Here is a 15832-nt window from a genome sequence, read left to right on the forward strand (position 1 = left end):
GGTAGATATCACATTATGTATATTTTACCACAATAAAAAAGAAAAATACAGACTTCCCTGGTGGCACAGGGGTTAAAAATCCTCATGCCAATATAGGGGACACGGGTTCGAGCCTTGGTCTGAGAAAATCCCACACGCCACAGAGCAACTAAGCCCCTGCGCCTCAACTACTGAGCCTGTCCTCTACAGCCTGCGAGCCACAACTACTGAAGCCCACACGCCTAGACCCCATGTTCTGCAACAGGAGAAGCCACCTCAATGAGAAGCCCATGCACCACAATGAAGAGCAGCCACTGCTCGCCACAACTAGAGAAAGCCCACACACAGCAAAGAAGACCCAATGAAGGAAGGAAGGAAGGAAGGAAGGAAGGACCTACAGAAACTACACAGAAGAAAGAGAGGAATCAAAGCACAGCTATACAAAAAAACAACAAAACACAAAGGAAGACATCAAGAGAGGAAAAGGCAGACAAAATAATTAAAAGACTAACAAAAAGGGGGGAGTGGGGGTTTAAAAACTGTGCAACATTGACAAAAGGACCAAGATAGTCAAGGCCCAGGAAGGGATAGCCCCAAGGACCTGGGGTGTCTCCTCTCCCGAGGCCAGGAGCAGCAGCAGGGTGGAAAATGGGGGTCCCCCTACCCCCTGCATGGCCCAGTCCATGGGCCTCTCTAGGTGGGGTGGTACCCCAAGGAAGAGGCCTCAGTAGTGTGTGCTTATCATGCAGCCTGGATGCCCCTACCACTCACTCCACTGCAGAAGGAGATAGAGTGACAGCAACTCAGGAGCATCCTCCCCATTGCTGAGGCTGTAACCCACTTGCTAAGAATGGCCAATTGCCACAGTGCCCTTGGTCTCGCTCCAGCGTGCTCTGGATCTCCTTCAGGACCCTCTCATCACTAAGCAGAGCATGCTCCATCTCAGGCCAACCTCCTCTCCTCTCCATCACCTTGGCTGAGTTCCTGGCTCCACCCAAGGCCTTCTCAGGGCCCAATCCATTGCAGGGGCAGCTGTAGTTCTTTGCTTCTGCTGAATCCACCAGACACTGGGGCTCAACCAGCCACTTGGTGGAGAGAGAGGAGTGCTCAAATTTGGAGGGTGAGATCAGGTAGAAACCTTGGCCATATTTGGTCAAGATGCAGAAAGCAATGCTGCTGACATCCACTTAGCAGAAGTAGCTATAATGAACCTGGGGCTTGAGCAGGGGCAGTGAGACCACCTGGACATCACCCACGTTGGTGATGACAGCCAGGTGATGTTCCCTATAGTCCTCAGCTCGACAGCTGCGGAAGCAGGCCACAGTGACTCACTGCACCCGCAAGCCCTCTAGGGTGGTTAGCTTCAGCTTCAGCCTGGCACTGACCTTGGGCAGCGCGAAACACCTTGAACTGTTCTTCTGACCCAGCGAACAGCTGGTGGCTTCCCTGAACGTCCAGGCTCTTTGACAGGTCATGGGCCACTTCCAGGGACTTGAGAAGGGGCACACTGTGTCCGTCCAGCACCAGGATGCCCACCAGGCATCAGCTGGATCTCCTTGGCCTGCTCCGCTCACACCGGCTCATCCATTCTGTGCTCCTCGGGTGTCACGCACAAGGCAAAGGCAAAGACGGTACTACCATTGGTGCCAGCCACAGCAAGAGGCAGAGGCGAGAGTTGTCCCTCAGGTAGATGTCAGTGAAGTAGAGGGTCCGGACTAAGCCCGTGAAGGTGTCTGCTGCCGAGTGGGCCTCCATCTTGCACTGCACAGGCGCCAGCTCCATGTTCTGCATGTGGGTCTGCTCTGCCTGGTGCTCCCCTCCTGCACATCTCCTGGAGGGCCAGCGGGCCACTGCTACTTTTGGACACCCGGCTGCAAAGTGTCCAGTGGAAGGACTGGCACAGAGACGTCTTTAGGGACTTCACATGGGACAGTGGGCCCTCCAAGGCTAGCTGATCACTGAGGTGTGTGCACTTGACAAAGACCTGCTGCTACTGCCGGTGGTCTAAGAGGCTGAAGCCGTGGCTGGTGCCGAAGGCCACGAAGTGCCACTGGGAGTGCAGGGCCAAGAAGGTGACCACAACCAGGGGCTGGCACTGCACCAATACGAAGGGCTGAAAGCCAGGCTCAAAGCGCACAGGCCCCGGGCAGGCACACAGGCGTTCCTGCCCCTTCCAGCGGTAGCCTTCCTGGTCCTGCAGCAGGTCAGCCTCCACCTGTTCCATGGAGTGCTCCACCTCCTCATCATTTAGCTCCAGCACCCTCACCTGCCTTGCCGTGGTGGCCACAACCAGGTAGCCACTGTATTTGCAGAGGAAAACCTTCTGGATGCCCAGCTGAGGATCGTCACTGTGGGGGTCGACGGAGCCCACCTTACAGAGCAGGGACCACTCATCCTCGCCCTGGGCAGTGCGGTTCTCACTGGGGTCTGTGTTGGTGAGGAACACCTGTATAGTGCTGAGTTTGTAGAGCAGCAGCAAGCACATGTCACAGGCATCCCAGAACCTCACCATGCTGTCCTCATGCCCCGTGAGTTATGGGCCACTCCACGGTGGAGAGGTGTGTGTTCTGCCAGCTGCCAGCAGTGATGATGTGCTCCCACAGCTTCAGGAGGATGTTGGAGACTTGGTGGGAGCAGGTGATGGCAGAGCAGTTCAGGGAGACCAGGTAGGGAGGCTAAATCTGCAGCCAACCGGCCATCTGCAGGTCAGTCACCACCAGATCCTCTTCAGCCAACACCACCTGAGTGTAGGGGTCATCAAAGGCAGCCGCACAGTCCATCTCAACGAGAAGAGTAAAGTCGACGCTCGGGAGAGGAAGTCAGAGGCTGTCTGCTGGCTGTTGTGGACCACCGAGATGCAGTGGCAGTCCCCATAGCCAGCCCACAGCATGCCACCCTTGAAGATGGTGAAGGGCAACCCCTGCTTGGTGGTCAGCCAGAAGATGTTGGTAATAGCTTTGCAAGGAAAAGGACCAAAAGGCACACAGCTGTGCAGGGGCTCTGGCTGCTGGGTATCACCGGACATGGGCCACTGGCAGTAGCTGCTGTCAGAATGGCAGCTATCAGATGACCATCCCACTGCCAGCAGATATTCTCCTGTTGCTGGCTGCTGAGGAAATGACAGAGCACGCGGCTGCCCTGCAGGTCCCAGATGACGATGAGCTCCCAGATGTAGCGAATAAGGATCTGGCTGGGGTGCCAAGGATGCTCCTGCAGAGCCTCCACCACCTCAAACACCCACCGGTGGAGGGCCTCCTCTGGAAACTATGTTCATAGCAGCACTATTTACAATAGCCAAGACATGGAAACAACCTAAATGTCCATCGACAGATGAATGGATAAAGAAGATGTGATATGTGTGTATATATGTATATATACACACAATGGAATATTACTCAACCATTAAAAAGAATGAAATAATGCCATCTGCAGCAACATGAATAGACCTAGAGATTATCATACTAAGTGAAGTAAGTCAGAAAAAGACAAATACCATATTATATCACTTATATGTGGAATCTAAAACAGGACACAAATGAACATATCTATGGAACAGAAAGAGACTCACAGACATAGAGAACAAACTTGTGGTTGCCAAGAGGGAGGGGGGATGTGGGAGGGAAGTATTGGGAGTTTGGGATTAGCAGATGCAAACTATTATATAAAGGATGGATAAACAACAAGGTCCTACTGTACAGCACAGGGAACTATATTCAATATCCTGTGATTAAACCAAATGGAAAAAAATATGAAAAATATATGTATGTATAATTGAGTCACAATGCTGTATAGCAGAAATTAACACAACATTGTAAATCAACTATACTTCAATAAAAAGTTTTTTAAAAAGAAAAAGAAGAGACTAGAAAATATCAAAGTATATCTCCCATAATACCAATAAGTGTTATTTTATGACACTTGTTTCAGTTATGAGTATAGGTGCACACAAATGACATGGTGGGTTACAATGTTAACCATACTGATACTTGTTACTGTGAGTCACAGTATAAAATGGGTGTTTTTTTCATGGTATAAAATGTTTGAAAGCTACTGCTCTCTGGTACCTAACCTAGAGGGATGCCTAATACTCTATGAATGCTTAGTGAATTGAACAAACTGAGTAGTATGATACAATACATTTACTACAACTTCAAAGCTTCCACTTTAAAAGAATATAAAGTATAATGGCTATTGGAACAAAAGTAAATGGATTCTGGGCTATGTGAAGCTATAGGGGACAGGGTGGAGGAGGAGTAGAGAGGGATCCGAATACTTCCTGTTATATTTCAACAGACTTTCTCCCCAATAACTAAAATGTGTCTATATTTAAGGAAGATTAAATACAATTTTGGCTAAGTTCACTTTGGAAAGCTTTTCTTGTTCACTGAAATCACCTCACAATTATAAAGTTCTACATCTTTAAAATATCTGGTATAGGTAATTCCACCATGATTCACAAAAGGATCTTTCAGAGGAAAAAGCAAACAAACAAAAAAAACAAAACAAAAACAAAAAACCTAACAAGACAATGAACTCAATGGTAACAGTAAATCTTTTTCTGTCAGTAATTAACATTAAATGAAAAAATATTAAACTCTTTAGTCAAAAGACAAAGAGTGGCTGAAAGAATTAAAAAAACAAGACTCAACTATATGCTGTCTAAAAAGGACACACATGGGCTTCCCTGGTGGCGCAGTGGTTGAGAATCTGCCTGCCAATGCAGGGGACACGGGTTCGAGCCCTGGTCCGGGAAGATCCCACATGCTGCAGAGCAACTAGGCCCGTGGGCCACAACTACTGAGCCTGCGCGTCTGGAGCCTGTGCTCTGCAACAAGAGAGGCCGCGATAGTGAGAGGCTCGCGCACTGCAATGAAGAGTGGCCCCCTCTTGCCGCAACTGAAGAAAGCCCTCGCACAGAAACGAAGATCCAACACAGCCAAAAATAAATAAATAAAATAAAATAAAAAATAAAAAGGACACACAGGTTGAAAGTGAAGGGATGGAAAAAGATATTCCACGGAAATAGTAACCAAAATAGAGCAGGGTTGGCTATACTTATATCACACAAAATAGATTATAAGTCAAAAATTGTCATAAGAAACAGAAGGACGTTATACTGATAAAAGTGCCAATCTACCAACAAGATATAAGAATTATATATATTACACACATCAGAGCACCTAAATATATAAAGCAAACATTGATAGTTTGAAGGGAGAAATAAACAATATAAGACAAGACAATAATGGTAAGAGACTCCACTCTCAGTAATGGATAGAACATCCAGACAGAAGATCAAAAAGGAAACAGAGGACTTGAACAAAACTATAGACTAAATGGACCTAACAGACATACAGAGTAAGTCCCTTACATACAAACCTTCGAGTTGTGAACTTTCGAAGATGGGAACGTGTGTTCGCATGTCCAATCACGTAAATTAGTTCACTTGTCTGGCGTACATTGTCACGTGCATGCATCCTCTACAAGTAGTTGTGCTTCTGTGTACTTTACGGTACAGTAGTGTACAGAGTACAGTAGTATAGTATCTTTATTTCAGCTAGATCTGCAAGAGGACGACTTTATTGAACTCCTTGCTGTGCAACATGAGGAGATTACTAATGAAGACCTGATGGAACTAGAGGCCCAGAGAAAGGACGAAGAGAGACAAGAGAAAGAAGAAGTAACTGAAGAACCGAAGAGATTCACGATGCAGGAAACGGCAAGGGGATTTTCTTTATTTGAGGAGGCACTGTTAGTTTTTGAGGCATAGGACCGGAACATAGAACAGTACACGAAGGTTGCAGCAGCCATTCAGAATGCAATCCAGTGCTACCATGTCATCTATGATGAGAAAAAAAGAGCTACCACCCAGACATCACTGGTTCATTTTTTCAAGAGGGTAGACAGAATTAATTCCAGCAAGGAACCAGAACCTGTGCCATCGTCAGGTGTGAGTGAAAACTGCAGCTTGCCCTCTGTCTCCTATTGTTGTTGATCCTTCAGCTCTACCATCTCCCACCTCCTCTCCCTCCTCCAGTCAGTAACTCTTCTTGCCTGTTCACTCAACGCCAGCCCCTGTATGCCAGCTGTTGTACTGTACACTGTACTTTTCAAGGTACTGTACTGTAAGATTAAAAATGTCTTCATTACTTTTTGTTTATGCATTATATGTGTGAAAAGTATTATAAACCTATTACAGTACAGTACTATATAGCTGATTGTATTAGTTGGGTGCCTAGGCTAACTTTGTTGGACTTACAAACAAATTGGACTTACGAATGTGCTCTCAGAACAGAACTCGTTTGTATGTAGGGGACTTACTGTATAGAACATTCCACCCAACAGCAGCAGAACACATTCTTCTCAAGTGCACATGGAACATTCTCCAGGATAGCTCACATTTAGGTTACAAAACAAGTCTTAACAAATTTAAGAAGATTGGAATTATACCAAATATCTTTTCTGACCACAATGGAATGAAACTAGCAGTCAATAGTAGACAAAAAACTGGAAAAATTAACAAATGTGGAAATTAAACAACAATAATCTTGAACAACAATTGGATTTAAAAGGAAATTTGAAAATACCTTGATATAAACAAAAACACAACATATCAAAACATATGAGATTCAACAAAAGCAGTACTAAGAGGGAAGTTTATTGTCATAAATGCTTCATTAAAAAAGAAAAAAAATCTCAAACAACCTAACTTTACACTCCAAGAAGCTAGAAAAAGAATAAATTAAGCCTACAGTTATAAAAAAGATGGGAATAAGAAAGATCAGAACATAAGTAAGTGAAATAGAAAATCAAGTGAAAAAAACCAATGAAACTAAGAGCTGATATTTTGAAAAGATAAATAAAATTGACAAACTCTTAGAAAGACTAAGAAAAAAAGAGGTGACAAAATAAAATGAAAGAGAAGACATTAAAAACGATGCCACAGAAATTAAAAAGATCATAAGTGACCAGTATGAACAATTATACACCAACGAACTGGATAATCTAGAAATAATGGATAAATTCCTAGAAACATACAACCTACCAAGACCTAATCATAAAGAAAAACAAAGTCTAGGGAGTTCCCTGGTGGCCTAGTGGTTAGGATTCTGGGCTTTCACTGCTGTGGCCTGGGATCAGTCCCTGGTCAGGGAACTGAGATCCCACAACCTGCATGGCACAGCCAAAAAAAAAAAAAGTCTCAACAGACCTATAACTTGTATGAAGGTTGAATCAATAATCAAAAATCTCCCAAGGAAGAAAAGCGCAGGACCAGATGGCTTCACTAATGAATTCTACCAAACACTTTAAAAGAATTAATGCCAATCTGTCTCAAGCTCTTCCAAAAACTTGAAGAGAAGTATACACTTCCAAATTCATTTATGAAGTCAGCATTATCCTGATACCAAAGCCAGAAAAAGACACTACAAGAAAAGAAAACTACAGGCCAATATCCCAGATGAATACAAATGCAAAAAAAACCAAAAAACAAAATACTAGCAAACCAAATTCAACAGCTTTTTTTAAAAGGACTGTAGATCATGACCAGGGATAAATGGGATTTATCCCTGGGATGCAAAGATGTTGGTTCAACATATACAAATCAATAAATGTGATACACCACAATACCAGAATATAGAATAAAAATTACACAATCATCTCAATAGATGAACAAAAAGCACTTGACAAAATTCAAATATCCTTTTATGATAAAAACTTTCAAAAAACTAGGAATATAAGGAAATTACCTCAACATAATAAAAGCCATATATGACAAGCCCACAGCTAACCTCACACTAAATGGTAAAAAATTGAAAGCTTTTCCTTTAATATTAGTAACAGACAAGGATAACTGCTCTTGCTACTTCTATTTAACACAGTACTAGAAATTATAGCTAGAACATTTAGGTAAGAAAAAGAAATAAAAGGCATCCAAATTGGAAAGAAAGAAGTAAAACTTTCCATGTTTGCAAATGACAATATCTTATATATAGAAAAAAGACTACACCAAGAAACTGTTAGAACTAATAAATTCAGTAAATTTGCAGGATACAAAGATCAGTTGTATTTCTATATACTAACACTGAACTATCTGAAAAGAAAATTAAAGAAACAATCTCATTCATAATAGCATAAAAAACAACAGCATATTTAGGAATAAATTTAAACAAGGATGGGAAAGACCCATGCACTGAAAACTATAAGACATTGATAAAGACACAAACAAATGGAAAGATATCCATATTCATGGATTGAAGAATTAATATTGTTAAAATGTCCATACTACCCAAAGTGATCTACAGATTCTATGTAACCCCTATCAAAATTCCAACAGCATTTTTCACAGAAGTAGAAAAAGCAATCCTAAAACTCATATGGAAACACCAAAGAACCTGAATAGATAAAGCAATCTTGCAAAACTGGAGGCACTCCACTTCCTGATTTCAAAATATATTACAGAGCTACAATAGTCAAAACAGTACTGTACTGGCATAAAGACAGAGATTTGGACCAATGGAACAGACTAGAGAGCCCAGAAATAAACATATGCATACATGGTCAACTGATCTTTGACAAAAGTGCAAAGAATACACAATGGGGAAAGGATAATCTCTTCAACAAATGGTGTTGGGAAAACTGAATATCTATATGCTAAAGAATGAAATAATACCCTTATCTTATACCATACACAGAAATCAACTCAAAATGGATTAACATTTAAAGAAGAATTCTGAAAGTGTAAATCTCCTAGAAGAAAATGTTGGGGAAAAGCTTTATTGGTCTTGAATATGATTTTTTTGTATATGACAACAACAGCCCAGGCAACAAAAGCAAAACAGTCAACTGGGACTACATCAAACTAAAAAGCTCCTTTATAGCAACAGAAACAACAGAGTGAAAAGGCAATTTATGGACTCAGAGAAAATAGTTGAAAACTATATAACTTATAAGGGGTTAATATCCAAAATATGTAAGGAAGTCCTACAACTCAACAGCCAAAAACCAAAACCTGATTTTAAAGTGAACTAAGGACTTGAATAGGCATCTCTCCAAAGCAGACATATAAATGGCTATCAGGTATATGAAAAAATGCTTCAGGGCTTCACTGGTGGCGCAGTGGTTGAGAATCTGCCTGCTAATGCAGGGGACACGGGTTCGAGCCCTGGTCTGGGAGGATCCCACATGCCACGGAGCAACTAGGCCCGTGAGCCACAACTACTGAGCCTGCGCGTCTGGAGCCTGTGCTCCGCAACAAGAGAGGCCGCGACAGTGAAAGGCCCGCGCACCACGATGAAGAGTGGCCCCCGCCTGCCACAACTAGAGAAAGTCCTCGCACAGAAACGAAGACCCAACACAGCAAAACTAAATAAATTAATTAATAAACTCCTACCCCCAACATCTTCTTAAAAAAAAAAAAATGCTCCACAGTCTATAACCATCAGGGAAATACAAATCAAATCAAAGCCACAATGAAATATCACCTCACTCCTGTAAAGATGGTTATTATTTAAAAAAAAAAAAAAAAAGGAAAAGACCACAAGTGTTGGTTAGGATGTGGAGAAATTGGAACCCTTGTGCACTGTTGGTGGGAAAGAAAAATAGTGTAGCCACTATGGTTAACAGTATAGAGGTTCCTCAAAAGATTAAAAACAGAACTACTGGGACTTCCCCGGTGGTCTGGTGGTTAAGAATCTGCACTTCCAATGCAGGGGGCATGGGTTTGATCCCTGGTCGAGCAACTAAGATCCCGCATGCTGTGCAGTGTAGCCAAAAAATAAAAATAAAAATAGAACTACCATATGACCAAGCAATTCCAGTTCTAGGTATTTATCCAAAAGAATTGAAACTAGGATCTCAAAGAAATCTCCCATGTTCATTACACTCCATTACAGCACCAGTCACAATAGCCAAGACATGAAAAAGCATGAATGTCTATCAACAGATGAATAAAGTCATAGTGGTATACACATACAATGGATTATTATTTAGCCTTTAAAAAGAAGGAAACTCTGCAATATGTGACAACATGGATGAACCTTGAAGATATTATCCTAAGTAAAATAAACCAGTCACAGAAAGGCAAATATTGCATGATTTCACTTATACAAGGTATCTAAAATAGTCCAGTTCATAGAATCAAAATGTGTAATGGTGGTTTCCAGGAGCCAGAGAGAGGGGATGTGTGAATTATTAATCAACAGGCATAAAGTTTCAGTTAAGCAAGATGAATAAGTTCTAGAGATCTGCGCTACAACACTGTATCTATCCTATAGTCAACAATACTGTATTGTACACTTAAAAAACTACTAAGAGGATAAATCTCATGCTAAGTGTTATTAAAATTAAACTCTGAAATGGGTTAAAATCAATGTGTTGACAGGACTGTGTTCCTTTCTGAGGCTCTGTAGGATAATTTGTTTCTTGCCTTTTCCACTCTCTAGAGGCCTTCCACATTCCTTGGCTTATTGCCCTCTTTTTTCATCTTCAGAGCCATCACCATCGGACTAAGTCTTTCTCACACTGCTAGCTCTCTGGTTCTTTGTTATGCCTCTCTCTTCAATTTATATAAATTATAATTACATTGGGACCATCTGGATAATCTAGGATAATCTCTCTACACATGGCAGAGTGAATAATGTCCTCCAAAGATATCCAAGCCTGAGTTCCTGGAACCTATGATTGCTACCATATATGGAAAAACGGACTTTTGCATATGTAATTAAATTAAGGATTTTGAAATGGGGAGATTATCCTAGATTATCTGGATGAACTCTAAATATACTTGCAAGTGTTCTTATAATAGGGAGATTGAGGGAGATTTCATGAAAGAGAGGTGAAGGAGATATGACAGAAGCAGAGATTAGAGAGATGTGCTTCAAAGATAAAGGGGCCCCAAACCAAGGAATACAAGTGGCCACTAGAAGATGAAAAAAACAAGAAAAGGGACTTTCCATTCAGAGACTCCAGAAAAAAATCAGCCCTGAAAACATTTTGACTTTAGCCCAGTCAAAACTGATGTTGGCTTTCTGACATCCAGAACTGTAAGAGAATAAATGTGTGTTGTTTTAAGCAACAGAACTTGTAGCAACAATAGGAAACTAATATACCATCATCTCAAGGTCTGTTGATTACCAACCTTAATTCCATCTGAAACCTTCATTCCATTTTTCCATTCCATTTTGAATTTAATATAGTCACAGTTTCCAGGAATTAGGACATGGACATCTTGGGTGTAAGGGCATTATACTGCCTACCACAACTTTACACACAGTGAAAGTCCAGATGAACAAAATATGTCGATGTCAAACATTAACAGAAAATGTAGGAGAATGTGTTCATAATCTTGGGTGTGTAAAAGGCCTTAAGACAACAAAGTTGTTAAGACATCTTTTTTAAAAAATGATACATTTGCTTCCATCAAAGTTTTAAAATTCTGTAAGCTAAATAATACGATATATAAAGTAATAATACAAGCAACACGCTGGCAGAAAACATTTGTAACATATATAACCAAGCATTAATAGCCCATTTTATACTAGTAAAAAATAGAATAATCATTCCATTCTATTCTAATCTATTCTAAATAATCATTCCCCATCATTAGGGGAATGATTAAATCATACATTTATCCATACAATAGGTTACCTACAGCAGTTTAAAAGAATGAGGGAGAATCTTTCTGATTCTTTGCAAAAATCTCCAAGACATATTGATATTTTAGACAGTTATAGAATAGCATGTACTGTGTGATGCTATTTTAAGGGGGGAAACAACATGCACCAAACAAAGTCATAAAGTATTTCCCCCAACTTTATGAGGATATCAGCAATTACCTCTGGGGAAAAGAGTAGCAGCAAAGGGAAACATTAATTCTGTTCTATAACATTTGAATGCAGACACATTCATGTATAAACTGCATAATATTTTTTAAAGCACAGTTTTGTCTTGCTCATCACTGTATCCAAGCAGCCTGCACAGTACTTGATATGTAATGTTTGTTTAGTGAATGAAATCCAAAGGGATGGGACTTATTGCTAATGCTAAATCCCGTGCTGGTGAGAAAATGCCCTGGTTATACCTAAATTCTTCCTGCTTCAAGCCCCGTTTGGTCTTCCTTTGGGAACTGCTTTGGGGAAACTGGAAGCCTGAGCCAGAAGTGTGTGCATGCGTGCACGTGCTAGCATGTATAATAATTTATATTCTTTATGTTTAATCCAGACAACAAGCCTGCAAAGTAGTCACCCTCATACCCATTTTACAAATGAGGAAATTAAGGCTTAGATAAGGGACTAACTGAATGACTTACCCTGGAGTTTTCTTTTTTCTCTTCCTGTAAATGCAATTTTGACAGTTGCAGAATTCTTACAAAACAGAATGTGGTCAGTTCAAGAAACAACTTCCTTCTACCAGTACTTGACTTGCTTTATTAGTTATTTGTTTTACTAGTGTTAGATAGTTCATACATTTGCTTTTAAAACTGGCAGTAAATTGTATTCAGTACATCTACTTCCCTCCCTTGAGACAATAGTCAACAACTTTTTGTGTGTCTTTCCAGAAATATTCTATGTACATACAAGCACACATACAAATATTTCTAAAGTTTAATTTGAAGCATTTTACATACATTATCCGGTACCTCTCTTATTTCACTCAACAGTGTATCTTGGAAATCATTACATATTTGCTAGATCTGCTACATTCTGGACCATAGCTGTACATGATTAATTTTAGAGAAACCTCATAATTTAATTAATCCCTCCTCATTTATGGCCACTGAAATTGTCTCATATCTTGTTATTACAAAGCTACAGTGGCTATTGTTATACATGGGCCATTTTGCACATGTGCAGATGTATCTGCAGAATAATTTCTAGAGGAGCAACTGCTGAATAAAATAGATGTCCCTTAAAATTTTTCATGGATATTGATAATTTTCCTCTGTAGATGTTATATAATTTCACTCTCCCCAAGTAATGTTTATTCGTACCCCACCTCCAACACTTGGTAACATTTTCTTATACAAGAGGGAAAAGACAGAAAAAAAGAAAAGAAAAAATCTATTTCATTTGCATTTGACACCCAAAGGTAGTTTCTTCAACCTTGCCCAGGGGCAAGTTGCAGTTCCATCAACTCCCCATTTCCTGCAACTGTACTACTTTTCAACTGAAACTGTGAAAACTATTCCCCTCTCTTTTACTTTATACGTGATTGATCTACTTCATGTAGGACTCGGCATGGAAATTATTAATTCTGCTCTTCTATTTAAAAGATATCACTCCTTTCAAACTGATCGACCCCTCACAATCCCAGGTCACTTTCTGAGGGCACTTTCCAGAAATTTCCACGTTTGGTTCTGTGGTGTAGCTACTGCCTCCTCCTGAGAACTATTTACCTGAGGTACTTTTCCTGGCAAAAAAGAAACACACTGTCCCCATTTCTTTCTCCCCCCCCCCTTTCATCAATCTCAAGTGTTTTCCTTAGGAAAACACTTTATTTCATTATTATTTAGCTTTGTGCAAACTAGTTTCCCCAGTTCCCCAACTACAAAGATAGACTCCTTGATTTCTAAGGCCAAATCTATTTTTTCTTACTATTCCTATACAAAGCTCGAAAATATGGCAACTGATAAAAAAAAATTTTACATATTAAAATAGCTTTAAAATTATATAGCAACTAATAGTAACTTAGAGGTTAGCAGGTAGAAGGATCCTGAGAGGTACTTCCTGGTTTGCTAACTTCAAATTTCATCTGTGACAACAGTTTTCTCACCTGAGTTATTAACAACAACAACAACAAAAATCACTTCATTATATGATTTATAGTAGGGAGCACTATTTCTCTCTCTCTCCTCACCTCCAATAAAGAAAAAATACTATCACTAGCTTTTTCTGGGTAGAGCTAACATGTTGATTTGTTCTCTTATTCACTACGAAAATCTTTCTGGCAATCTTTACCAAATCAAAGCTATTTGGCTTGGTTGGAAAACAGATGTGATTTCAGTCCATTAAGAAATTTGTCTTTGTATGAGGGGAAAGATTTTCTCAGAAGGTAACTAGAACAGAACATTGGTAGATTCATGAACAGTACCAGTACTTTCTGTTTTGTTTTTATCTTTCCTTAGAGATGGTGAGTAGTCCTACTGCCTGGCACAGTGCCTGGCATACAAGAGGTGCTCAATAATTATCTCTTGAGTCAATTAATGAATAAGATTACTTACAGAGAAAGAACTCCTCACATTCTTCCCCCTCAGCTCTCACATATCTTTTTCTAGTAAACTGGAGTGCAAACAGCGTTGGGAGGAGCTCCATTATCCACCTGAATGGAGACAGAGGTTAGGGAATGATTATTCTGTTTGCTCATAAATACCTTAAAGATATTAATAAACAGAGGAGATAACTTAAATAATTTCAGGTAGCAGTCCACAGGCAGAAAACGTAAATGCAGACTTGCTCCTTGGCTGCGATCCCTCAAGAGAAACAATTCTCTAAGAGCAAGCCGTCTACAGACAGAACTGGGGCAACACCCGATGATTTAGTCAGCTATTTAAAGAAAAAGACTATTGAGATTTCAGAAAACAGACTAAATTATTGTAAGCCAGTTCACTCAAAGAAAAGTTCAAATAGAAAACAAATGGAATAATAATATTCACTTTAAAATATGTATGTTTGCTTATTGCGCGAACGTTATTGCTTAAATCCGGTACGTGAGTTCTGGGAGGAAGTGCTTCCTTTCCCGCCGGCCGCCCGGCCTACGCGGGCACCTGGGAGACGCGGCCGAATCCAGGTCTACTCTCTGGGGCCTCGGGCTCCCAGGTCGCTGCACCCGGCGCGCTCCCCACTGAAGCTAGAAAAATGCCTCAGTCCGGCAGTACCTTTTTTTCTTTCCTCCACGGCTGATTGGCTCCGAAGTTTCGTCCGTTATTACGGGAAAGCCCCGGCCTCCGACCTCCGAGCCGAGCTGCGGTCCCGCAGCCTCCCGTCCGGCCTCAGGGCCCCAGCCGTCTAGCATAGAACCCCTCCCTCTTTCCTCTTCCTCGCTCCCTTTCTCTCACCCTCCTCGCTCTCTCTTTTCTTTCTTTGTTTTTTAAACCAGAGAAAGCCGCCGAGTTTCTCGGCCCGCTCTCCGGGGGCCCCGGCCCAGCCCCGCGCGTTTCACTTCCACGTCGCTCCGGCGGCGCAAGCGGCCGGCGGGGCCGGCGCTTTCCGTGCTCTGGAGAGGCGCACATGCACGCTCTGCTCTGCGAGCGCAGGTTCGAGCGGAGCTCTGGTTGGCCGGAGGCCCTTGGGGCTTACAAGTGAGCGTCCGTGCTGCCCCTGAGGCGCTCCAGCCTGCTGACTGCGTGTGAGGAATCTCCAAAGGAGAAGAGCAGGGTGTGCGTGCGTGCGTGCGTGCGTGCGCGCGTGCGTCTAATAAAGTTGAGGAAAGAAGAGCCAGCTCTTAACAGTGCAAAAAAGAGAAAGGGGGGAGGTGGAGAAAATTTGGAGGGGAGTAGCTGACTGTTAGAGGGGGCTTCAGAGAAGTAGTGGGGGACAGGTAACCCAGAAAGTGGGAAGGCGGGGCATGGAAGACTTGCGTCCCAGTCACAGAGGATGTATGGAGGAAGGAACTTGGCACATCAGAGGCATTTTGCCATTCTGCTCGAAAGCAAAACAAAACAAAAATTAGAAGGGACGTCAATGGAAATGGCAGAATAGGAAGCTGCACGGGCCCATCCCTACACAGAAACTCCAAAAAGGTAAGTGTCAGAATTGACTTTGTGGGAACTCTGGGAAATAGCTGAGCGTTTGTAGCATCCAAGTGAATCCTCAATCAAGAAAAAGATGACTTAAACACAGCATAATGGGGACATTAC

General features: G+C 41.7%; 1 pseudogene; it reads right to left on the reverse strand.

Moving 5' to 3' along the window:
• Positions 1 to 739: 739 nt before the first annotated feature.
• LOC115838986 (LLGL scribble cell polarity complex component 2 pseudogene) lies at positions 740 to 15205 on the reverse strand (annotated as a pseudogene).
• Positions 15206 to 15832: the final 627 nt, after the last annotated feature.

The sequence above is a fragment of the Globicephala melas genome, chromosome 6 (genome assembly GCF_963455315.2).
Source record: "Globicephala melas chromosome 6, mGloMel1.2, whole genome shotgun sequence".
Taxonomy (NCBI): domain Eukaryota; kingdom Metazoa; phylum Chordata; class Mammalia; order Artiodactyla; family Delphinidae; genus Globicephala; species Globicephala melas.